General features: G+C 43.2%; 1 protein-coding gene across 1 annotated transcript in view; it reads left to right on the forward strand.

Moving 5' to 3' along the window:
- Positions 1–598: 598 nt before the first annotated feature.
- LOC143572319 (lysine histidine transporter-like 8) overlaps positions 599–26,675 on the forward strand; it is a 30,514-nt gene continuing 4,437 nt past the window's right edge. Inside the window, exon 1 of the mRNA XM_077057514.1 lies at positions 599–1,257. The gene's annotated coding sequence lies outside the window, so the exon portion shown is untranslated. The remainder of the gene's footprint in view (positions 1,258–26,675) is intronic.

Raw genomic sequence — 26,675 nt, forward strand, 5'->3', positions numbered from 1 at the left:
TTTTTTTTATGGAACGAGAAAAACGGAGGAAACCTTTTAGTAATTTTACTTTTTTACTTTTTGCTTTATTTTTCGAGTTATGATTTTTTACTTTTTTTCGAATTTTTTAGTGAGAGAATTTTGAAATGGGTCAAAGTGGGGTTTTGAAAGCTTAACCCATTTTGACCCATTTCAAAAACCTCTAACTAAAAAATTCAAAAAATAAGTAAAAATCATAACTCGAAATATAAATCAAAAAGTAAAAAAGTAAAAGTACTAAAAAGTTTCATCCGTTTTTCTTGTTCTTAAATAAAAAAGTTGAGAAATTTCAACCCGTTTTGACTCGTTTCAATCAATTTCTTTTTTAATTTGACCCATTGTGACTCATTATATACATTGTGATACAACCATTTAACTCAATGAGTCACATTTGCCACCCCTACCGGTAAGTCAAATACTAATACAACTTTATAAACAAAATGTAATCCTGTGAAATTGTAATCACTATGACCCTTTTTTAACTCTCTAAATCTATTTTTTTAACGTCTGTTAGTATGTAGGCATACAAGTAATTAACTCTAATGATAACAATAATAATAATAATAATAACAATACTTATTAGTGTTATATTCTCCAAACTCACGCTTACATAATTCCATATCATCACTTTCACATACTAAACCACTCCATTCTCACTTTTTCCCGACACACACTTATTCCCATTATGATCATCTCGAGATCCTCCCCACTCTCCACTGTCACGATCTTCTTTCCCTAACTTTCACACCCACAAAACATTCTTTATGCTCCTTTGCATGCCACCAACTTATTATTTACTCACTTCACTTTCACTCCAAAACCAACTCCCCAAAATCACTACCCGTCTCTAATGGATCACGAACGACCCGAAACTGAGCTAATATCGATCCCGGCAACGCCCCGCGATTCCACGCCCGAGATACAAACCCCGTCTGGTCATCGGTCGCCGAGGGCGCATTCAAAGGAGGGTGGGAAGTCGTCGGCGGGATGGACGCCCACGTCGTTTATATCGCCGAGGTTTTTGAGTCCCATCGGGACGCCTATGAAGAGGGTGTTGGTGAATATGAAGGGGTACTTGGAGGACGTCGGGCACTTGACGAAACTGAACCCGCAAGATGCCTGGCTTCCGATTACTGAGTCTAGGAATGGTAATGCGCATTATGCCGCCTTTCATAACCTTAACGCCGGTGTCGGGTTTCAAGCTCTTCTTTTGCCCGTTGCGTTTTCTTTTCTCGGCTGGTAACCTTTTTTCCTTCTTAACTTTTAACGGTAATTTTTAAATTTCCTTTTACGATAAATAAATACACTACTGGTTGAGACACATCTTAACTAATAATAACTATCACAGCTGACAAGTTTTAACTTTATTATTTGGGATGTGTTATTCATACATCCTTTATAGGGTGTATATAAAGATAATATGTGTGTTAAAAGGGTGTATGAATATTCAAAAAATGTGTGTAAATAACCATTGCCTATTATTTTAGTGAAACGTGTAGATATTTGTTAGAAAGTTTTCTAGTACTGTTGAATTAATTGTTTATAGATTTAACACGGTACATATATGCATTTTATATAGTTATATTATTTTGCTCTTAATCAAGATGTTATATACTATATGTACTTCATACGCATTTTATCATAATTTCTTTATGTCTAATAATTTTTACAATTTATATGTTCATACTTTGGGCATAAGAAAGTTGTCTTATACGTCACATAAAGACATCATTCGTTTATCTTGTCGAATAAAGGTACAAATGATATAACATCATGGTTTCGACTTTTGGAAAAAAAAAGTTACCAATTCAACTTTAAATCAAATGATCTAAAATCATAGTTTTGACCCAAAAATAGGCATGAACTTTCTTTTTCATATATATATATATATAGAAAATAGTTCAAATAAAAAACAATTGTTTTGTGAGAAGTGTGACAAAAGAGCTTTAAAATAAAATAACCACCTAAATATGACACTATACAATGTAAATATGAAACAATACAACTATTTAGAAACTACCAACCTTAACCACTAGATCATAGATCCAAGGGACTAGATCTATTCTTATTCTTCTCACAAAAATATTGTTTTTTACATTAACCCTATCCTATATATATATATATATATATATATATATATATATATATATATATATATATATATATATATAAAAGGTAATAATCCTAAGAGAACCCTTTGAAAATTGAGAACTTTGAGAATCATTTTAAGACATAATATATATATATATAGATGTTAGCATCCTTTAAAAACTCGTATATTTTTAATAACTCTAAGAACTAATGTTAGCCTTTGATCTTAATAATCAATGGATGTAATTAAACAAGAGTATGATTATAATTCAAGGGATATTTAATTAGATTAATACAGGGGAAAAGGGTAAAATAGTAAGAAGGTATGTTTTGGTTTTTGAAATTAATCTCCTATAATAACTACTCCGATAATCACTTCCTAAATTCAATCCTATTTTTACTCATTTCTTCTATGTACACACGATCTCTCTACTGTTTGTTTCAAAACTTTACACCGTCAACAAATAATTCAAGCTACATGGTAAATTATATATTGTATAAGTACATACATGTTCATGTTTATTTTTCACTCAAACATATATAAAACAAAAATTATATCTTAATATGTTTATGTATATGTAAATACTAGTTTTTATCCCCCGTATTACGGGGGTTGTTTTTTAATGTTTGTTCTAATATTTATTTATTTTTTGAATTTATATTTTTTTATTGTATGAAAGTTAATAATATACTTATGGATAATAAATTGTTTTACAAATAAATGAGATGTTATAACCCGATTTAAAAGCTATATGGTTTTGATGAGACCCAAGACCCGTTTATTTTTTTTACTATAAAATTGGTTTTTTAATTATAATTAATAAGAAATAATATTTATGAAAGTTAATAATATACTTATGGTTTGATGAGACCCAAGACCCGTTTATTTTTTTTACTATAAAATTGGTTTTTTAATTAAAATAATATATATATCTTTTTTTTAAAATAAATAAGATGTTAATTTTTAGTATATCCTATTTTATAGGATTTTTACATCAATAATTTGATGAGAATAATTTTTAATTTAATGAGATGTTATAACCCGTTTAAGGAATATCTGGGTTTTGGTAAGATCCATACCCATTAATTCGGGTCAAATGCATGAGAAGCCTCCATTTAAAAATCAAGCAAATCTGGTGACTCCAAAAAAGGGGGGAGCGACCACATCGCGACACGTAGGATTTTTATGTTTTCGTTTATATATATTATAGATATAAATTTACATATATGTAAATGTATACACATATATATACAAATAGGTCGCTTGTAAATATGCCAATTGAACATGTTTAAAACTGTAAATAAATCAATTACACAAATAGATCAACGTACACAATTAGACATGTACAAATAATAACTAAATTACATATATGTAAATATTGTATATAGTTTGTAGTAAATGGGTCACATACACGTATGTAAATTTTACATATATATAAAACTTTTCAGTTACATTTTTGTAGAAAATATTTTAAACATGTAAATTTGTAATTATTTAACTTAAGCATTTGATGTATAGATTTATACAATATATGAAAGGAAGATTACAAATGCAAAGAACTACTGCATAATAAATAAAAATAATTTAAATTTACAATAATCCAAAAATATTCTTCGTACATAGGCAAACAAAAAAGGTAAAGTTTTGACTATGGGAAAAAAAGTTTTGATAAATAAAAATTAAATATGAGTTAACTAAAATATACTTTTCATGTTGATCTTCAATTCCACCAAGATAATTTTTTGTCCAGTGATAATTAATTCTGGGTTGGACAATCTAACACCAAAAATTAATAACAGCTCAATATTTATGTAAAAATTGGAATATAAGTCTGACGATCGGAATCGAATTGAGAGAAAATAGGAAGTTAATCAGATAATTTTGGAGATTTGAAAATAATGGGATTCGATGAACATGGTTAATTTACATTAACACCCTTCAATTAAATTAAATGTAAATAATGACTATAATAATGTGATTGGTTAAAATGAGTTTTTAAAGTTCTCAATAAAACTAAGAGTTCCTAATGGATACTAACTATATATATATTACTAGTTTTTATCCCCCGTATTACAGGGGTTATTTTATATTATTTGTTTCTAATATTTATTTATTTTTTGAATTATTTTTTTTTTATTTTATGAAAGTTAATAACATACTTATGATTTGATGATAAATTGTTTCACAAATAAATGAGATGTTATAACCCGGTTTAAAAGCTATGCGGGTTTGATGAGACTCAAGACCCGTTTATTTTTTTACTACAAAATTGGTTTTTTAATTATAAATAATATATATCTTTTTTTAAATAAATCATATATTAATTTATAGTATATCCCTATTTTATATGATTTTTATATCAAATATTTGGTGATATTGGTTTTTAATTTAATAAGATGTTATAACATGTTTAAGAAATATCTGGGTTTGATGAGACCCATACCCGTGAATTCGGGTCAAATGCATGAGAAGCCTCCATTTAAAAATCAAGCAAATCTGGTGACTCCAAAAAAAGGGGGAGCGATCACATCGCGACACATAAGATTTTTATGTTTTCGTTTATATATTTAAAGTTTTGTTTTTAATCGTTGAAGAAACACTAATCGACCCCGGGCAGATTACGGATAATCTGGGGGTTAAATAGATGTTTCCCACGAGGATGAGGTCCAGCAAAGAAAGTTGTTCTTCAGGTGACCTGCAAAACAGACACCGTAAGCTCGTCACTGAGAAGGGGGGGTTCCTCCTTGTGACCACCCTCCGGCGTGAGAATCAGACTAGATTGCTCTGAATATAAGTGTATATTAAGAGATTGCTAGAGAAGATAAGATAATGAGATATCAGATGATGTCCTTACCATTCCAAGGTGTTGGAGTATTTATAGCCGAAGGTAGGTTTCCAAGAAGGTACAGCCGGCTGAATAGTATTCCTGTTCTACCAACAGTGGGCTACGCACAAGCCATGCTGGTTGGTGGATAGGCTGCGGCCGATAGTGACAAGGTTGGCTGTATATTGTTCCTTTACTGCCGGCTATGCACTGTTCCACCAACTGTTGGCTACGCACGTCCCATAGTAAGGGTTGGTGAGTTAGGCAGCGACTAATAGTGACAAACAGTACTAGAGGGTGCTCCTCCTCGTACTGTTGTCGGTGAGCTGTCACCCTGTGATTGGTTCATGGGCTGTTTTGGTCAGATCGTCTGTTTTGCCCATACCTTGGCAGGTATAGTACAAAAGATCTTCCAGAAGCATACGGACTGGCTCATTTGGGCGGGAGTATTCCCGCCTTGCTCATTCCTTCAGGTGACATTACTGAAGTAGCAAGAGTTAGTGCCTTGTGCGTGTAGCCTTGCTATCAGTGCGGGTAGTCTTCCCTGATGGCTTGTATCCGCAACTGCGGGAACAAGCGGGGTACTTCACCATTGGGAGGCTTTCCCTGCAGGTACAGCTGGCGTACTGCGCGTAAGGTCTTCTCTGAGCATGGTGGGTCCTGCGGAAGCAGTTGGTCGTTGCGCAGACGTCCCTCTTCAAGGTAAGTCTTGCGGGTCCAACTGGGCTCTGCTGAGACCTACCTCTTCAAGTCCCCCCAGTCCAATGTTCTTCTCATGAATTATTAATAAGTGATGTGAACTTTTGGACTTTAGCAAGGGGTTTTGAAAAGGGTTTTTAGTTTTAAGGTTTTCCGTGGGGATTCTTCCCGCGGTTTTCCTAATGTCACGCAGAAATTCCCGACTTTTCTGCTTGATCTTTGGGTATGAAGCGGGTAGGTCTGTAACCTCCTCGCAAGTCAGGAGCGTTAAGTCCCACTTGTGTGGATTCTCCATGGGGTTTTGGTAGTTTTGAACATAGTGATCAATTATGTTAAAACCACCAATTCCATCTTGGAGTTTCAAACAATATAGTTCTCGACGTTCCCGCTATGCGGGGATGTTATTCCCGTTTCCGCAAGCACGGCCCAGAAGATCCTTCTTGGTTTGAATTCCCCGCGGAGCGCTAAGTATGTGAAGGGTTTTGCCTTGACACTGTACCCGCACTCGTCTTACGGTTACTTTACTTCCAAGGTATTCCTGGCGTCAATTCCCTGCGGGTGCTAAGTATGTGAATGGTTTTGCCTTAACACTGTACTCGCACCTGTCTTATAGTTACTTGGTTGTCAAGGTAAGGGGTATTTTCCCGCTTTTGAATCTTTTTGAAATTTTGAAATTCGAAGAGTTGGTGAAAGGATAAGAACAGTCCAAACTATTGAAACGTCGTCCGACGGTTTCTTCTGACAGTGTCAGGACGTGCAGGAAGTTATGGCGACGTGACAGTATATGGTCATTCCAGGCGCTTTTTCAGGCGCGTGGGCGCGAATTTTCGGGCGCGTGGCCGCGAAATTAATGGCACGCGTCCTTTCAACAGCTGTTGCCAGCTTGCTCTTTGCCACGTGTCATAGTTTCATTGCACCTGCGATTTCTCTCTCTTCCGCATTAAATTCATCGCATTGATTGCGATTAGTATATAATGGGGGAGAGGGTCCTTTGTAATCCACACTTTCACTTTTCTCTTCATCTTCAAAACGATTTCCGGCGAATACTCACCTTTTCAGTCGAGCATTCTCTTGAAATCGTTCTCTTCTTTCATACCTGCAAGATGTCTTCTGCTCACGATCTTGAGGCTACAGCCCAGGAGGCTGGGGTGTACGCCGAGAACCCGTCATCCACGTCTGACAAGGATGACAAGAGTACTGCTGGCGAGTGCCAGTGTGCTCTGCCTGTCGATCTATATCAGTACATCGTCAGGAAGTTCATGCTCGAGTCTTTCGAGCCTGAGTTTCCTGAACCTTACCAGACGGTGTATGATGCCCCCAGAGGCAAGATCGGGGTATATGCCGCATTCTTTGTCTATGGGAATCTTAGGTTCCCCTTGACGAAGTTTGTGTACCGTGTTCTGGAGAGGCACGGTGTACACCTGACCGAGGTACACCCGATGGCGATCGCGAAGATTCGCCACTTCGAGTGGGTGTGCCGGATTCTGGGCGTTGAGCCCTTCGTCGACCGCCTGATGACCTTCTACTCTTGGAGGTGCATCCAGGGGTGGTATACTCTGATAACCCGGATCAAGGGTTTGAAGATTTGCACAACCGAGCGCAGTCTTCGTTCATGGAAGCGGGAGTTCTTTTATATCTCCGCTCGCGCCATCCCCCTTGCCATGAAGTTCAAGAATGGGCAAGCACTCCCCAGCCTTCACGCCTCCAACTACCAGGAGGCGGAATGGTTCTCAAAGATTTCCCGAGTCCAATCTCCGGTTTACCGCTTTGCGGAGTCCGGGATGGTGATGCTCGGGATGAGCCGGGTGTGGAAGGATGCGGAGGCGCAAAAGATCCCGATCGTCCTTGAATACGGTTTGAACTCTGTCCCTTACGGTATGCTCTGTCTTCTTTGTTTATATAGGTTTGTCTTCTAACTGTTTTTCTTTTATTTCAGAGGGGAACGACTTGCAGTCGCTCCTGCATCCGCGGGAGGCTGATAGTCCCGCTCGGATGGGTACTCGTGCTCTAGATGAGAACGAGTTGCCCATCCTTGAACAGACGGCGGATCGGTTCGTGGAGGTCTACCCGCCAGGCCACGAGATCCTGAGCGCCAGGCGGCCAGGTAAGGCGTTATTCAACCCTCGACCCCTCAATGCTGAAACCTCTGCTGGAATTCCTTTAATCTTGTGTTCTGATGAGGAATCCGCAGATGGTCCTCCGTTGGTGCGGAAGAAGAAGGCTGCCGGTGGGAAGGGGAAGGCGAAGGTGGCCTCCACTGCCGATCCGGTGCCTCGGTCTGATTCAGAGACCGAGAGCGAGGAGGTGGCGGGGAACCCTGGTGGTGATAAGACCACTGCTCCGGAGGCTGCGACGACTGTCACCTCCGGAGAGCCCAGGATGACGACTGTGAGCGGCGTAAAGAGGCCGGCTCCATCGGGTTCGTCCCCGCCTGTCCGCACTTTTAGGCTCAAGAAAACCCGTAAGTACAAACTTCCTTTATTTTTAACTTCATAGCTTTCCATCATTAATACTTATCTCCTTTGTGCAGGCGTGGATGCTACCGCATTCCAGGGTGGAGCGGGGAGGAGTACCTCCGGACCCATGACGGTAGGCTTGGTCAGCCTACCTGAGGCGACGACCCAGGCGGTTGCGCCTGCTTCAGTTGGTTCAGTTGCTCACCCCGTTGAGCCAACTGTTCCAACTGTGATGACATCACCGCCGGCTGTCAGTGCCATATTTACTGAATCTTTCACTGAGCCGGCGGTTACTTTTTCTGCGGACTCCGCAGCGGCGACCACGGTTGTGAGTTCACCTTCGGTGAGTTCGCCTCCGTTGGTTTCTACTACCGCGGCGGCCTTCACCATGCATCCTCCGTCATCGGCAACGACGGCCGATCCTTCAGGTATGCTTGGGGCTTCTCGCCAACCTCTGCCTCCTTCCCATCTGCCTGACCTCTTGGACGGATTTCCCTTGGGTTCAGGTGATGGGTTTGGCGGCTATCGGCCTGTTGTCGACCCTACAGGTGCGTAGGGTTCTTTTGGCCTTTTTTTTTTTATATAATCTTTTCCTAACTGCTTTTTGTTTTTTGCATTGTCGGATTCCAATGAAGTGTATGTTCCACGATGGAACATCCGCCGAGGAACAACCCTTCGCACGCCTTTGGAGTGCGTGGAGTGGGCTCGTCACGCAGCTCCCAGTGGTGCGTTGGGGGAAGCCATGGCTAGCTACCAGGAGGGTAGGCTAACCAATGAGCTTCGGGTTCTCCTGGCCCGGATGCAGCCGCGCGTCGAGCTGCTTTGTCGTGAAAACGACAAGTTAAAAGCAGCTCGCATCCAAGAAGTAGCTCAGGCGCGGGCTGTCCGGGAGGAGAATAGAAGGCTTACCGCAGTGGCTGCGGAAAAGGAGAAGGCCTTCAAGGCCCTCGAGGTTGAAGTTCAGGCCCGGCTCGAGGCCCGTTCCAAGGCTGCCCAAGCTGTTAACGAACAGCTTCGGCTGGCTAAGGAAACTGCACGGAACGCAACCGAGAGGGCCACCAAGGCTGAAGCTGTTGCTGAGCCTCTACGCCTCGAGAATGAGGAACTTAAAGCCAAACTAGAGGCGCTCCAACAGGCTCATGATGCCTTGGCGATGGAAGACGCCAAGAAGCTCCAAGAGATCTTGGACCAGAGGGGCGTGCTTGACCACACTGAGCGGAAGCTAAAGGGCGTTGAAGAGGCTGCTGCAAAGGAAGTGTTGCTTGCCAACCTCAATAAAAGTGAAGCCGAACGCGCCCGTAACCAAGCTCAAGCCGCCCTCCAAGAGGCTCTGGTTGCCAAGGAATGGCTTCTTCGAGAAGCGTTGTCTCAGGTAAGCTTAACTTCATAATGTCTTTACGCTTTTCTTTGTAAATAGAAAAGGATTTGATACTTGTATTTTTTCTTGTAGGTTGTGCATCGAGTCTTTACGGACACATCATACGACGATGCCATGAGCGCAGCCCTCAACGCTTCTCATGAGGATGGGGAAAAGGCCGGCTTCCTGCTTGGTCTAGGGTTTGTTGAGAAAGGCATCCCGCCTTCCAACTTCCCTTTGTATGATGTGGATACTGAAGCTATTTATGACCAAGCAGTGAACCAGTATGCCGCCTTCCCGCATCCGGTGGTGGAGAAGGTGAACGAAGTCGCTGCTGCTGATGATGGGCTAGCTATCCTTAAAGCTTTCCTTGAACCGCCACGCTTTACTGATGGTGCGGGTCCAAGTGGAAGTGGTCCTGAAGCTTGATCCTGAAGATCCCTTTCCACCATTAAAGTAGATTTTTATTTTTGTATAGCTTCTTTTGTATGCGGGTATGCACCCAGCAATCTTTATAATATTTGAATTTTGATGAAATAAAGATTGTGTTAATTCCTTTCCTTGTTTATTTTACGCATGTTTTGATTTAACTTAGCAATTTCTTTAGTACTTAGATAAGTTAACTTTTTAACGTGGCAAATTATAAGTTTGTTTCGCTTCCTCTTTCATGATTGTGCGGGTATGACCGTCACTTACACTTAGTAGGATGGCTTAACTTTACTTATATCTGACCTGCGTGGAAGTTTTCCTCATCTTTTCCTTTGAAATTTTCTAAGTGTTTAGAATAAGTTAACCTTTGAACGTGGTAGATAATAGGTTGAAGTTTTGCCTCCTTGTTCGTGATTGTGCGGGTAAGACCGTCACTTGCACTTAATAGGATGGCTAAACTTTGCCTACATCTGACCTGCGTGGAGGTTTTCCTTAAACTTTTGAAATTTTTACCGTTTTGTGTTTATGCGGGTTTTGCCGCCTTCCACACGTAACGACTTACTTCTTCCCATATTTATGCGGTGAATACCGGCACATCAGTGTGGGAAATTCATAAGTATAAAGGTAAGGCTATCAACACATTGTGAAAGGAGAATCATTTCCATTAGAAGTGGCTCTAGGCCTTTTCTTTACAAGTTTGGAATTGATCTACATGTAACATTTGCGTAATTGAGCTCCATTCCATGTTCTTGGGATGGGAGTGCCATCGAGCCTTTCGAGCCGGTACGCGCCCTTTCCCAGAACTTCTTTGATAATGTATGGCCCTTCCTAGACCGGGGCCAGTTTTCCTGGGCGTTGTTGGTTCGAAGCCTCGTTGTTACGCAGTATGTAGTCTCCTACATTGAAGTTGCAGAGTTTTACCCGCGTGTAGTAGTACTTTTGCATTTGTCGCTTGTAGTTCTCTTCACGCACTGCGGCTAAGTCTCTGCGTTCCTCGGTTAGCATAAGGTCTAACCGTCTTTCCGCATCATTGTCTTCTGGCTGAATCAAGACCCTTGGTGAGGGTAAACCAATTTCGACCGGGACCATGGCTTCAGTGCCATAAGTGAGACTGAACGGGGTTTCTCCCGTACTGGCCTTTTTCAGTGTTCTGTTTGCCCAAAGGACGTGCGGAAGCTCGTCCACCCAGCCGGATCTGTGTTCCAAGAGTCTTTTCTTTATGCCCTCGACGATGCTCTTATTTGCTCTTTCTACCTCACCATTACCTTGCGGGTGCGCCACTGAGGTAAAAGTGTGGGTGATTTGGAGTTCTTCCAGCCACTTTTGTAGCTTCTTGTCAGCAAAGTTGGTGCCGTTATCGCTCACCAAATTCTGTGGAAGTCCAAAACGACAAATAATAAATTCCCAAATAAATTTTTTGATATGTTTCGCGGTTGTTTGGGCTAAGGGTTTTGCTTCTATCCACTTGGTGAGGTAGTCGATGGCTACCACTAGGAACTGAACATTTCCTGCTGCTGTAGGAAATGGGCCTGTCACATCGATGGCCCACTTCTGAAATGGCCATGAAGTGGTGACTGGAACAAGTTCATTCTTCGGGCGATGCGTGTTGGGTGCGTAGAGCTGACAAGACCTGCACTTTCTGATGTATGCCAGCGCATCTGTATGCATCCCCAGCCAAAAGTATCCCGCGTTGTTTAGCTTAGCTACAACAGCGCGTGGACCTGCGTGTACTCCACAGATGCCTTCGTGTACTTCCCTTAGGAGGTAGTCAGCATCTTGGTTGTCCACACATCTTAAGAGTGGGCCAAGAAAGTTACGTCTGTAAAGGATGTCATCGATGAGTTGATAATTCAGTGCTTTACAGCGTAGTTTTCTTGCCTGTGTTTTTGACTCTGGTAGTGTACCTGCCGCAAGGTAATTTATTATTGGTGTCATCCACGTTTCTGTTGTAACACCCCGACCGATGGCGGATTATACATCGGGGCGCTACGAATTGTTTCATTACTCGTGACACTATTTGGGTGTCAATATTTGATAAATACATTTCATTGCGCATGCGCATAACACACCATAAAGTAACAAATCACATATCATAACTCATAATATTCAAATACATAAATTTGTCTTGTTATATTTTAAACTAGGTCCAAAGTAAAAGAAAACATCCTACGTGTCCTCGAGTTTCCAAAAGCAGCTACAGCAAACCTGAACATGTGTTAAAATAAAACGTCAACACTTGCGTGTCGGTGAGAAATCAAGTTTAATAGATATAAATAGATAATAACAAAGCACTGCGCGCAACATGTGTATAACTGGTGTTCAACATAGTGTGTAAACAGATTGTGATCAAGCCTAAATAGATCATAGCTCATAGTTCATAGCGTGCTCCAAATCGAGCAAAAACAAATAATCATTCGTGTATGTGCAAACAAACCAAGAAAATCGTAACAATAGGTCTCCCGTGTTTATCTAATGGATCCATGAAAACTTCGGAATAGGCCGATCAAAGCGGTTAATGATCAACACATACAAATATACAACACTAGTAAACGTCCATAACACATGGGTTTTGCGCACATAATTTCATAAACAAGTTTAAAACTCAAGTTGTACGAACACATGAACATCCCAAAACGTTAAAAATAAAAAGGGATTAGGTACGAGATTACTCACCTGTAAAAGGTGCGTTGAAAGATAACGCAAGAACCAACTTTTAAACAAGCGAAAGTTAACCTATAAATAAGAGGTTATTGGTTTAACGATTGGTTTTTATGTCTTGAATATATGCAAGTCACTTAAACAAAAAAATTATATATTATATATTTACCGAGATTTCTGGGCAGAAAAGAAGAGAAGACGGATTGCAAAGAGGGGAGTGGAGGCGTCGCTGAGGATCTTCGGCTGAGAGTAAGGGAGAAAGATTTTGGGGAGTGTTTAAGTGTTTGAGTGTAGTGTTTAATTATCCAAGAAATTAGTTTTATTTATAGGAAAACCCCAGGGAACACATCCCTAGAATTGGGGAAAAAGATCTTATCAAATCAAAGCAAAAGATATCAAAAGCAAGAGATATGGTGGCAGCTGCAGGGGACGGGGAAGGCTGACAGGTTACTGTTCATAGCATGGGAGGGGTCAGTCAAAGTACTGTTCAAGACATGGAAAAGAAGATTTTAAAAGATTATGCCAGTTACTTTTTCTAACAACCAAGAGGGTTGGTAAGCAAGCTGCGCCGAAAGTGACTTTTCGGACAGATGTCAGATCTGGCCTACTTTGCCCATACCTTGGCAGGTATAGCACAGAAGATAAGATATTTCAAAAGCATACAGGCTGGCTTAAACTGGAGAAAAGACTTAAGTATCTAGCGCGAGAAGGCTTGAGTGCGCGAGGGCGAAGGCAGACAGAAAAATCCTTAGCGCGCCGCGGGAAGAACTACAATCCTTAGCGCGCCGCGGGAAGAACTACAATCCTTTGCGCGCCGCGGGAACAGTTCGCCTCGCGTATCGCAGGAACAGCTGGTCTTCACGCAGGCTTACTTGTAAGGAGTCTGGCGCGTGGAGCTGCGCAGACATCCTTAGGCGGGAAGAACCAAAGGACAAGCAAAGAGTTAAGAGAAAAAGGGGCGGGACGGCGGAAGGGAATTATTATTATCATCATTATTATTATTAGTAATATATATATATATATATATATATATATATATATATATATATATATATATATATATATATATATTTGATAAATTTATAAAGATTATAATCAAATTTTAAATCTTAAAATCGGATCCGAAAACGGGTACCTGGGTCGGGTCGGATTTGGGAAGTTGTCACAGTCTTCCCTACTTTAAGAAATTTCGTCCCGAAATTTATCTCGAAGTAGGATGCGCAGAGAAAAGGTGCGGGTATTTGATCTTCAATTGATCTTCCCTTTCCCAAGTGAACTCGGCTCCGCGCTTGGACTCCCAGCGAACTTTGACAATAGGGATGCGACTGCGCTTGGTTTGCTTCACCTCGCGATCCATAATCTCAACAGGCTTCTCAACGAAATGCATAGACTCATCAACTTGAACTTCATCAAGTGGTATGTGGAGGTTCTCGTCAGCTAAACATTTCTTGAGATTGGATACATGGAACGTTGGATGCACATTGCTGAGCGCGGGCGGCAGGTCCAGTTTGTAGGCAACCTTTCCCACTCTCGCAAGAATCTTGAACGGACCAACATAACGAGGTGCAAGCTTACCTTTCTTCCCAAAGCGGACAACACCCTTCCAGGGCGACACTTTGAGGAGAACAAGATCACCAACTGGAAATTCGAGAGGCTTCCGCCTGCGATCTGCGTAACTCTTCTGTCGGCTTCTGGCAGTCAGCAGATGATCACGGATCTTGGCGATTTTATCGGTTGTCTCTTGAACTAGTTCGGGTCCTGTGATTTGAACTTCACCCACTCCGTTCCAACAAATCGGTGAGCGGCACTTTCGACCGTAAAGTGCTTCAAATGGGGCCATACCGATGCTGGAATGATAGCTGTTATTATAAGAGAACTCGATCAGAGGTAGGTGTGAATCCCAATTACCTCCAAAATCAAGAACACAAGATCGAAGCATATCCTCAAGGGTTTGGATGGTTCGCTCAGACTGTCCGTCAGTCTGAGGATGATATGCAGTACTCATGTCCAAACGAGTTCCTAACGCAGATTGGAGAGATTTCCAAAAGCGAGATATAAAACGGCCATCGCGATCGGATATTATGCTCAAGGGAGTACCATGACGGCAGACAATTTCTTTGACATATAGATGCGCAAGTTGTTCAACACGGTAGGTTTCACGAATGGGCAGAAAGTGGGCAGACTTGGTCAATCGATCCACTATTACCCAAATGCTATCATGTTTGCTTGCGGTCGAGGGTAACTTGGTGATAAAGTCCATTGCTATACTTTCCCATTTCCACGTAGGAATTTCTGGTTGTTCGAGCAAACCAGATGGGCGTTGATGTTCAGCTTTTACCTTAGAACAAGTTAGGCATTTAGCTACGAACACAGCAATATCCTTTTTCATACCGGGCCACCAATAAGTATGGCGCAAATCTTTGTACATTTTGTCAGCGCCAGGATGAATGGAATACGGAGTTTTGTGCGCTTCACTCAGTATGACAGTGCGAAGAATCTCATCATTGGGAATCCAGATGCGATTGAGATAACAGAGAGTTCCATTCAGGTTAGGGACTAGATGCGCTTCCGCACCACACGCTAACTCGGCGCGTAGGTTGCCTTTGCTGATCGATGCGCGCTGCGCGTCGCGAATGCGCGATTCAAGATTGCTTTGGATCGGCGCGAAGTGAAGCTGCGTGCGCGGCAAAATACAGTTGAGTTGACTGGGTTTGCGGCTGAGCGCATCGGCTACCACATTAGCCTTTCCAGGGTGATATCGGATCTCACAATCGTAATCGCTGATGAGTTCGTTCCATCGGCGTTGTCTCATGTTAAGTTCCTTTTGATCAAAAATGTGCTGAAGGCTTTTATGGTCGGTGTAAATGATGCACTTAGTACCGTAGAGGTAGTGTCTCCAGATTTTTAAGGCAAATACAACTGCGCCAAGTTCGAGGTCGTGAGTCGTATAATTCTTTTCATGAATTTTGAGTTGCCTTGACGCGTAAGCGATAACCTTGCCTCGTTGCATAAGTACACAACCGAGACCTTGGTTGGAGGCATCACAATAAACGACAAGGTCGTCAGTACCCTCTGGTAACGTTAGAACAGGAGCTTCGCACAACTTTCGCTTGAGCGTTTGAAAGGCTTCTTCTTGCTTCGAGCCCCAAATATACGGTTTGCCTTTGTGCGTTAATGCTGTTAAAGGGAAGGCGATTTTTGAGAAGTTCGAAATGAATCGCCGGTAGTAACCAGCTAAGCCCAAAAAGGAACGGATTTCGGTAGGAGTGGTCGGTGTAATCCAGTGCTTGATTGCTTCAATTTTGGATGGGTCGACATGAATACCCATCTTGTTTACAACATGACCAAGAAACTGTACTTCGTCAGACCAAAACTCACACTTGGAGAGTTTGGCATAGAGTTGTTCGGTTCGAAGCTTTTGCAACACCAACAGAAGATGTTGTTCATGCTCGGCCTTGGTTTTGGAATATACCAGAACGTCATCGATAAACACGATCACGAATTGGTCCAAGAAAGGCCTACACACCCGGTTCATTAGATCCATGAAGACAGCGGGTGCGTTGGTTAAACCGAAGGGCATGACCAAGAATTCAAAATGACCGTAGCGGGTTCGAAAGGCAGTTTTGGGAATATCTTCTTCGCGGATACGCAACTGGTGATAGCCAGAACGGAGATCGATTTTGGAGAAACAAGAGGCACCTTGGAGTTGGTCAAAGAGGTCGTCAATACGCGGTAAGGGGTACCGGTTCTTAATGGTGAGCTTGTTCAGCTCGCGGTAATCGATACACATGCGAAACGAACCGTCTTTCTTTTTAACAAACAAAACCGGAGCACCCCACGGCGAAGAGCTAGGGCGAATGAATCCTTTATCGGTCAACTCTTGAAGTTGACTTGCTAATTCTTGCATTTCAGCGGGTGCAAGTCGATAAGGAGATTTGGCTACGGGGGATGCACCAGGAATAAGATCAACACGAAACTCGACTTCCCGAGCGGGAGGTAAACCAGAAAGATCTTCGGGAAAGACTTCAGGAAAGTCACGCACGATGGGGATTTCATGAAGTTTCTTCTTTCCTTCATCGGGTTTGACCACACGAGCTAAGAACGCGACACATTTCTTTCGTAAAGGTCTTCGGGCTTCAGTGCATGACATAAGTTTAAGACCATTAGATGGTTTCTCGCCGTAGATATGAAGATCTTGACCATTTTCCCGAGGAATGCGAATCAATTTCTTGGCGCAGATTATTTTGGCGCGATTTTGCGAGAGCCAGTCCATACCAATAATAACATCAAAACTTCCAAGAGGCATGGGAATGAGGTTGATTAGAAAATCGTGTGCATTAAGGTTAAGCGTGCAATCTTTGATCACGTAGTTTATTATAATTGTTTCACCGTTAGCCATTTCAACTGTAAAGTTTCCGTTTAAGTTTATTCGCGGTCGCGCAAGTTTTTGTTCAAATGCGCGAGAAATAAAACTCCTATCGGCGCCAGTATCAAAAAGTATAGATGCATATTGTCCGTTAAGTAAAAATGTACCATTAACCACGTCATTATTCGCTTGCGCTTGGTGCGCGGTTATATTAAAAGCTCGTCCGCGCGCCACTTGGTTTGAAATTTGGTTAACCGGATTAGCTTGCGTAATTTGTACTTGCAGTCTCGGGCACGCGTTCCGGAAATGACTGGGGTCACCGCAGTTATAGCACGACCTGGGTCGTGGATTATGGTATGTTGATTGTGGGTTTTGCGGGTAGGTTGGTGGTGTTTGCGCGATTGGGTTGGCGGGAAGGACTCTACAGTACTCAGCAGTGTGACCAATACGGCCACATCGGTTGCATTGTCGACACGGGGCTTGAGTTGGGTGATGAAGTTTACAGGTTGGGCAAAAGGGTTGGTTTCCTGTGTAAGGTTTCTTAGTTGACGGGGCAGGGAGCGCGGAATTGGTTAAGGCATAGTTATGGACTACAGGGGGTGTTGGGTAGGTTGACAGTGGGTTAGGAGCGTGTACTGGAGGTTGGTAGGCGGGTTGCTGGACAATGAGCGGGTTGGTAAGCGCGTAGGCTTGATGATTGGGTTTGTGCCTGCGTTTGAGGTTGTTACGGTTTGAGGGTTCTGGCTTGGTTTCTGTTGGTTCTGGGACAGTCTTGGTGAGTTTGGTCTTCTCGGCTCCCCGCAGGAACAGGGTTCCTGCCCTGACATGGTTGTCGCTGAGCACAGCGGCCAACTCGATGGCGTCAGAGAGGGTTACTGGGTTCCTGGCCCATACAGAATCTTGAATTTCCATGGGGAGACCCCCAAGAAACTTTTCGATGGCGCGGCGGGAAGGGGTAACTAGGTGCGGGACAAGCAAACTTAGTTCGTGAAAGCGCGTAGCGTACTCGCGCGCTTCGCCACTGTACTGTTTCAAGTTCCAAAATTCCTCCTCAAGGCGCTTTACTTCGTTGGGAGGGCAGAATTCTCGAGTCAAAAGATCCTTGAATTCCTCCCAGAGCATGCTAGAAGCAGCCTCTGCGCCACGCGCGTGAGCTACTCCGTTCCACCATGTAAGCGCCCTTGATTCCAGGACACTTGAGGCGTATAAGGTTCGTCGGTCTGGAGGGCAATGGGTATGGAGGAAGGTGTTCTCAATTTTCTCGAGCCATTGGAGCATTACGGTGGCTCCTTCGAGCCCTGTGAATTTCGGAGGGTTATCCGCATTAAAGGACTTAATATTGTATCCGGAGGGGTTGGTATTATTTTGATTTAAGGCTTGGGCTATTGCGGCGGCCATTTCCTGGGAACGACGCTGCATACGTCTGCGCGAGGCTTCTCTCCTCTGATGACGGTGAGCTGATAGCGGAGGCATTCTATAAAAGTTTTAGTTTTTGTTAATATCTTGGTATGGGAAATCGTTTTAGCGCAAAGTATATCATTGTAAAGCTTGTTTCGCGGAGTTAAATGCTATCAAATTTTGAAGTAAAATATGAATTTAAATGCAAACTTAATACAGGTAATGAATTCGAATTGAAAATCGACAATTCATGCATCACCATGACTTTTCAAATCTTCAATTTAAAATATACGAGTAAATGAGTATTGGAGGTTGACAATTCATGTATCACCATGACTTTTCAAATCTTCAATTTTAGAACATAAAGTTAATGGGGATTGAAAATCAACTATTCATGTATCACCATGACTTTTCGGATTTTCAATGTTAAGTCCCAACAACAAACGAATATGTAAGTAAAGAAACGAATTGAAATTTAACAATAAAAATCGAAAGATCGCGGATAAAACATGAAATCATGTGCTGCGTATGTGCAAGCATATTTTATAAATATCGAGTAATTAACAATTAGCGCGCAATCATGAGATTTTTCTCATGCGCGAGAAGGGACTCTTAGGTATTCTAGGTCGTTACGTCTAACCACCTAATCCTAAAGTCACGGAGCTCTGATACCAATCTGTAACACCCCGACCGATGGCGGATTATACATCGGGGCGCTACGAATTGTTTCATTACTCGTGACACTATTTGGGTGTCAATATTTGATAAATACATTTCATTGCGCATGCGCATAACACACCATAAAGTAACAAATCACATATCATAACTCATAATATTCAAATACATAAATTTGTCTTGTTATATTTTAAACTAGGTCCAAAGTAAAAGAAAACATCCTACGTGTCCTCGAGTTTCCAAAAGCAGCTACAGCAAACCTGAACATGTGTTAAAATAAAACGTCAACACTTGCGTGTCGGTGAGAAATCAAGTTTAATAGATATAAATAGATAATAACAAAGCACTGCGCGCAACATGTGTATAACTGGTGTTCAACATAGTGTGTAAACAGATTGTGATCAAGCCTAAATAGATCATAGCTCATAGTTCATAGCGTGCTCCAAATCGAGCAAAAACAAATAATCATTCGTGTATGTGCAAACAAACCAAGAAAATCGTAACAATAGGTCTCCCGTGTTTATCTAATGGATCCATGAAAACTTCGGAATAGGCCGATCAAAGCGGTTAATGATCAACACATACAAATATACAACACTAGTAAACGTCCATAACACATGGGTTTTGCGCACATAATTTCATAAACAAGTTTAAAACTCAAGTTGTACGAACACATGAACATCCCAAAACGTTAAAAATAAAAGGGGATTAGGTATGAGATTACTCACCTGTAAAAGGTGCGTTGAAAGATAACGCAAGAACCAACTTTTAAACAAGCGAAAGTTAACCTATAAATAAGAGGTTATTGGTTTAACGATTGGTTTTTATGTCTTGAATATATGCAAGTCACTTAAACAAAAAAATTATATATTATATATTTACCGAGATTTCTGGGCAGAAAAGAAGAGAAGACGGATTGCAAAGAGGGGAGTGGAGGCGTCGCTGAGGATCTTCGGCTGAGAGTAAGGGAGAAAGATTTTGGGGAGTGTTTAAGTGTTTGAGTGTAGTGTTTAATTATCCAAGAAATTAGTTTTATTTATAGGAAAACCCCAGGGAACACATCCCTAGAATTGGGGAAAAAGATCTTATCAAATCAAAGCAAAAGATATCAAAAGCAAGAGATATGGTGGCAGCTGCAGGGGATGGGGAAGGCTGACAGGTTACTGTTCATAGCATGGGAGGGGTCAGTCAAAGTACTGTTCAAGACATGGAAAAGAAGATTTTAAAAGATTATGCCAGTTACTTTTTCTAACAACCAAGAGGGTTGGTAAGCAAGCTGCGCCGAAAGTGACTTTTCGGACAGATGTCAGATCTGGCCTACTGTGCCCATACCTTGGCAGGTATAGCACAGAAGATAAGATATTTCAAAAGCATACAGGCTGGCTTAAACTAGAGAAAAGACTTAAGTATCTAGCGCGAGAAGGCTTGAGTGCGCGAGGGCGAAGGCAGACAGAAAAATCCTTAGCGCGCCGCGGGAAGAACTACAATCCTTAGCGCGCCGCGGGAAGAACTACAATCCTTTGCGCGCCGCGGGAACAGTTCGCCTCGCGTATCGCAGGAACAGCTGGTCTTTACGCAGGCTTCCTTGTAAGGAGTCTGGCGCGTGGAGCTGCGCAGACATCCTTAGGCGGGAAGAACCAAAGGACAAGCAAAGAGTTAAGAGAAAAAGGGGCGGGACGGCGGAAGGGAATTATTATTATCATCATTATTATTATTAGTAATATATATATATATATATATATATATATATTTGATAAATTTATAAAGATTATAATCAAATTTTAAATCTTAAAATCGGATCCGAAAACGGGTACCTGGGTCGGGTCGGATTTGGGCAGTTGTCACATCTGTGCCGGTTTGGACGACACAAATTTCCATGTGCGGGACTGAAGGTGCCTCGAGGAGTTCAATGCGGATGTCCTTTCCCAAGTGGGTGAAGGCTAATGATGCGAGCTTGCTTAACGCATCCGCAGATTTGTTTTCACTACGCTTGACATGTATGACTTTGCAATCGTTAAAATCGCGCATAAGGGTTTTTGCTTGTGCGAGGTACAGGGCCATTGTGTCGTTCACGGCCGTGTACGTCCCGTTGATTTGGTTGGCTACTAACAAGGAATCCACGTGGGCTTCCAAGTGTTTCACTCCCATCTTACGCGCAATTCTCAGCCCGGCCAAGAATGCTTAATACTCGGCTTCGTTATTCGTACTTGGAAAATCCAGTCGAATAGCGTAAGTGTATTCTTGGCCTGCTAGGTTGGTTAGTTTCAGCCCTGCGCCTGAACCCTCGTTACTGGCTGCTCCATCAGTGTAGAGTCGCCAGACATCATTGATGTCCTGTGCTGGAGAGGGTTGAGCCTCTTCCTGGCACTCTTTTTCCCGCGATGCAGGCACTTCCGCAATAAAGTCGGCCAAAACCTGGCCTTTTATGGCTGGTCTTGGCTTATACTTTATCGCGTATTCCCCCAACTCAATTGCCCATTTAGCTAGGCGTCCCGATAACTCGGGTTTGCGTAGAACGTTTGCAAGTTTGAAGTTGGAGAGAATGGTGATTGGGTGACCCTGGAAATATCGTCTTAACCTGCGTGAAGCGTGTATAAGTGCTAAGACTAATTTTTCGAGGGTAGAGTACCGGGTTTCTATGTCTGTTAGGATACGGCTGACATAATAGATTGGCATCTGGATGCTTTTCCGTTCAACTAGCAGGACCGCCCCGGTTGCTCTATCTGTTGCGGAAAGGTATAGGATTAACTCCTCCCCCGCTTTTGGTGCTGTGAGCGTTGGGAGTTCGATCAAGCGTGACCGAATCTCCTGAAAAGCTGCTTCCGCTTCTGGTGTCCAGCGGAAGTGCGTTTTCTTTAAACAGTTTCTCAACGTTGACACGAAAGGAAACGACTTATCCGCGTGGTTTGCCAAAAAGCGATTAAGTGCGACTAGTCGTCCATTCAGTGTCTGAGCCTGTTTGATGGTAGTAGGTGATTTCATTTTGATAATGGCTTCGACCTTTTCAGGGTTCGCTCTGAAGCCATCTTTAGTGACGATGACCCCCAAGTACTTCCCTTCTTCCATTCCAAAGGCACACTTGCTCGGGTTGAGCTTCATGTTTATCTTCCTGAGCGTGTTGAAAGTTTCTTCGATGTCTTTCAACATCGCTTCTGCGTCAGGGCTTTTGATGACCAAGTCATCCATGTAGACTTCCAAGTTCCTCCCAATTTGGGCATGAAACTGGTTGTCCATCAGGCGTTGGTATGTGGACCCGGCATTCTTAAGTCCAAATGGCATCATTTGATAACAAAATGTACCATCGGGCGTCCGAAAAGCGGTTTTGTCCTGATCATCAACGGCCATGTGGATTTGATGGTACCCCTTATACGCATCCAGGAAGCATTTAAGGCGAAACGGTGCTAACGAATCCACCTTAAGATCAATTTCGGGTAACGGATAACAATCTTTGGGGCATGCTTTGTTTAAGTCCTTGAAATCTATGCACATGCGCCATTGTTTGTTATTCTTTGGTACCATAACGGGATTTGCAACCCATGTTTGATATCTGCTAACGCGTACGATGCCTGCGTCAAGGAGTTCCTTGACTTGGGTTCTACACGCGTTAGTTTGTTCTGGCCCCATTACTCTGCGCTTTTGTACGACTGGCGTAACAGCCGGATCTCACTTGAGCTTATGCTCTGCCTTACTTCGGGGTACACCAGTCATGTCAGCTGGTGTCCACGCGAAGATGTCAGCGTTTTTCTGTAGTAAGCGTTTGAGTAAGGTGCGTGTGGGATCAACAACTGTTGGGCCAATGGTAACGGCCTGGTCAGGGTATTTGCCGTTGAAGGCCCATCTTTCCGGTTCGGTGATGGTTGGTTTAGCCATCTTTGGTTTGGGTTTAGATGAGACAGATGCGATGCATACCTGGGGAATGCCGGTGATCATCGCTACACCCTCAGCTGTTGGCCATCCCATCATGCCGTGGACTGAAGATACCACGGCGTTGAATCTTGCCATCCCGTCTCTTCCGAAGAGAATGTCGTATGTGTGGTGTGGCTTCCTCATCACGACAAAATCCACGTCTTCTGTGCGTGAGTGATTCCCGTCCGTAAGAGTGACGGGGAAAGATAGGATACCCAGGGGGGTGTTTGTGCTGCCGTCGAACCCTTCCATCGAGGCGTAGATCGTTTCCAGGCGTTCCTTGTCTTCGTCATCTAGCTTGTCGAAGAACTGCCTGTACATCACCGTTGACGAGGCGCCGTTGTCAGCAAGAGTGCGAGAAGTGATGTAGTGCCCCAGCTGGCTTTTGATGACGATAGGGCCTTCTTTGCTGAGTCCTCTTGGCACTCGCGGGAAGCGCACCTCAGCTTCCTTCCACGCGCATGATTCTGTCGCTCGCCTTTTTCTTCCTCTTATGTTGCCATGAACCATGTTGATGCTGATGTCAACGGGCTTTCGTCCGTTGCCTCTGTACCGGTTATCATTCCTTCCTCCCTTCTTGATTGATGCCACAAGGTGTGCAAGTCTTCCATCCTTGACGAATGTTTCAACAATATCCTTCAAGGATGTACACTCCTCCGTACTATGACCTTTTGTCCCGTGGAAGTCACAGGATTTGCTTTGATCCGCATTAGGTCGCTGCCGGATCATTGGAGCTTTTGGCCATGGTAGTTTTTCGGTGGCAAATATCTCCGTGACGCTTTTGGTGAGTGGCTTCCACCGGTGTTTTCGGCTTGAAGGGTGTGTGTTATCCCTTCTGCCAACAAGAGGGCGAGAGCTGGATGAGGTGTCAAAGTTTACCCTTGACTGCCAAATACCTAGCTTCCTCTTTTTGTTCTGCCGGGCGATCCGAACATTGTTTTCTCTAGTCCTTTGCGTGTAGAGGTGTGTACTCTGGGGAAGATCCCTTCCCAGTTGCTTCTCCGTCTCGGCAAAGTGCTTGGCCGCCGTCATGATGGCATCCCATGTGGATGGCATGCCGTCCTTACCCGTCAATGTGCGGATAAGCTCTGGGTATTCGGCGCCCAGGATGAAAGCGGCGCGAACAAGATGTTCACTTATGTTGCCCAGACTCAGCTTTTTGGAGTTGAAGCGAGTGATGAAGTCTAGTAAAGATTCATCCTCCTCTCTAACGCAGTTGAGGATCGTCCACTGTTCTTCAGTATATTTCCTCTGTTGGCTGAAGTGTTGGCTGAACTTGTTCTGAAAGTCCGCCCAATCATAGATGTGGTGGACCGGTAAACGATCGAACCATGCCCTGGCCGCTCCAACCAGAGTCATCTGGAACATATAACACCACGTGGGTTCCGTCCAGTTACTGACGGTTGCCCCCGCAATGAATCTGTTCAAGTGGTCGTCTGGGTCGGATAGACCATCATAAGTGCCGATGTTGGACATTTGTTTGGCACTTCTCGGGGCGATTGCTTCCGCAATGTCCCTTGCAAACTTGGACTTTCCTGCATTTGCAGCAGTTGGTCTAAAGGTTTTGGAGAAGTCACGTGGGTTTCTCCCCGCGTTCGTTGGTTTAAAGGTTTCTCCAAAATTCCTTGTCGGTTGGAAGTCCGTTTCCTTACGCTTCCCTTTTGCCTTATGGCGAGGGTTTGCGTCGGTATCGGATTCTTCCCGCTCATCGTCCGAGTACTCGCACTCACTGTTCATGTTGAGATGTTGGCGAGTACTGCCGAATTCGTCAGCCTGTTGAAGTGAACGCAAGCGTTCATCCAACTCAGCTTGGAACTCTTTCTGACGTGCTTCGGCCCACGCCTTAACTTGATCAAGTGTTTGGCGAGGGACCCTCGTCCGTTTCTCCAACTGGGCATCAGTGAACCCCAGTGAAATATTGTTTACTGCACTTGTCCCGGCTTGGGTAACCGGGGTAGTGTTCGTAAAATTTGTATAACCGCCGGTGTTCCCCCCAGTTGCTGGGGTTATGGTTACCGGGGTTTCTTGGTCACTTACTGGCTTTGGGACCGGAGTAACGTTAACCATTTCTTCAGAAATTTTGAAAAAACAAAGAATTAGTTCTAGCTTTTATGCACGGATGGCGCCAATGAAGAAACACTAATCGACCCCGGGTAGATTACGGATAATCTGGGGGTTAAATAGATGTTTCCCACGAGGATGAGGTCCAGCAAAGAAAGTTGTTCTTCAGGTGACCTGCAAAACAGACACCGTAAGCTCGTCACTGAGAAGGGGGGGGGGGTTCCTCCTTGTGACCACCCTCCGGCGTGAGAATCAGACTAGATTGCTCTGAATATAAGTGTATATTAAGAGATTGCTAGAGAAGATAAGATAATGAGATATCAGATGATGTCCTTACCATTCCAAGGTGTTGGAGTATTTATAGCCGAAGGTAGGTTTCCAAGAAGGTACAGCCGGCTGAATAGTATTCCTGTTCTACCAACAGTGGGCTACGCACAAGCCATGCTGGTTGGTGGATAGGCTGCGGCCGATAGTGACAAGGTTGGCTGTATACTGTTCCTTTACTGCCGGCTATGCACTGTTCCACCAACTGTAGGCTACGCACGTCCCATAGTAAGGGTTGGTGAGTTAGGCAGCGGCTAATAGTGACAAACAGTACTAGAGGGTGCTCCTCCTCGTACTGTTGTCGGTGAGCTGTCACCCTGTGATTGGTTCATGGGCTGTTTTGGTCAGATCGTCTGTTTTGCCCATACCTTGGCAGGTATAGTACAAAAGATCTTCCAGAAGCATACGGACTGGCTCATTTGGGCGGGAGTATTCCCGCCTTGCTCATTCCTTCAGGTGACATTACTGAAGTAGCAAGAGTTAGTGCCTTGTGCGTGTAGCCTTGCTATCAGTGCGGGTAGCCTTCCCTGATGGCTTGTATCCGCAACTGCAGGAACAAGCGGGGTACTTCACCATTGGGAGGCTTTCCCTGCGGGTACAGCTGGCGTACTGCGCGTAAGGTCTTCTCTGAGCATGGTGGGTCATGCGGAAGCAGTTGGTCGTTGCGCAGACGTCCCTCTTCAAGGTAAGTCTTGCGGGTCCAACTGGGCTCTGCTGAGACCTACCTCTTCAATCGTTTTGCTATTTTATGATGATTTATTATGTTTTTTTTAACGTAGTTCTGTTTTAATTTAATAATATATATTAGTTTGTTATTATCTTTTTTAACGTTTGGGTTTTATCAGTTGAGATGTTTAGGTTTTTTAGATTTTTAACGAACAAACATAAACGAACATGAGCATGTTGATTATTTTAAATGTATAAACATAAACACAAATATTTGTCTAATGAAAAAGGGGCGTTGATGTAGTTGACAATGGTGGGTAGTATCGGAAGTTAACCGACGATGGAGATGATAGACTATCAATGAGAATATGTAAAATAGATAAATTAAATTAGGGTTTGATAATGAAAGTGCTTATCAATAAATAAGATCTTATAACCCATTTAAGGGTTATTAGAGTTTGGTAAGATCCATAACCCGTGAAAATAATTTTTTGATGATTAAGGGGTTATTTTACAAATAATTGAGATGTTATAACCCGTTTAAGGGTTATCCGGGGTTCGTGAGACCCAAGACCCGTGAAAATTATTGTTTGATTATGAAAAAGTTTTACAAATAAATGGGATGTTATAACCCATTTAAATACTATCCGGGTTTGGTAAGACCCATACCCGTGAATTCGGGTCAAATGCATGAGAAGCCTCCATTTATAAATCAAGCAATATGGTGGCTCTAGAGAATGGGGTGG

The sequence above is a fragment of the Bidens hawaiensis genome, unplaced genomic scaffold, assembly GCF_021521415.1.
Source record: "Bidens hawaiensis isolate Kalapana, Puna unplaced genomic scaffold, B.hawaiensis_p1.1 tig00001369_1, whole genome shotgun sequence".
Lineage (NCBI taxonomy): Eukaryota > Viridiplantae > Streptophyta > Magnoliopsida > Asterales > Asteraceae > Bidens > Bidens hawaiensis.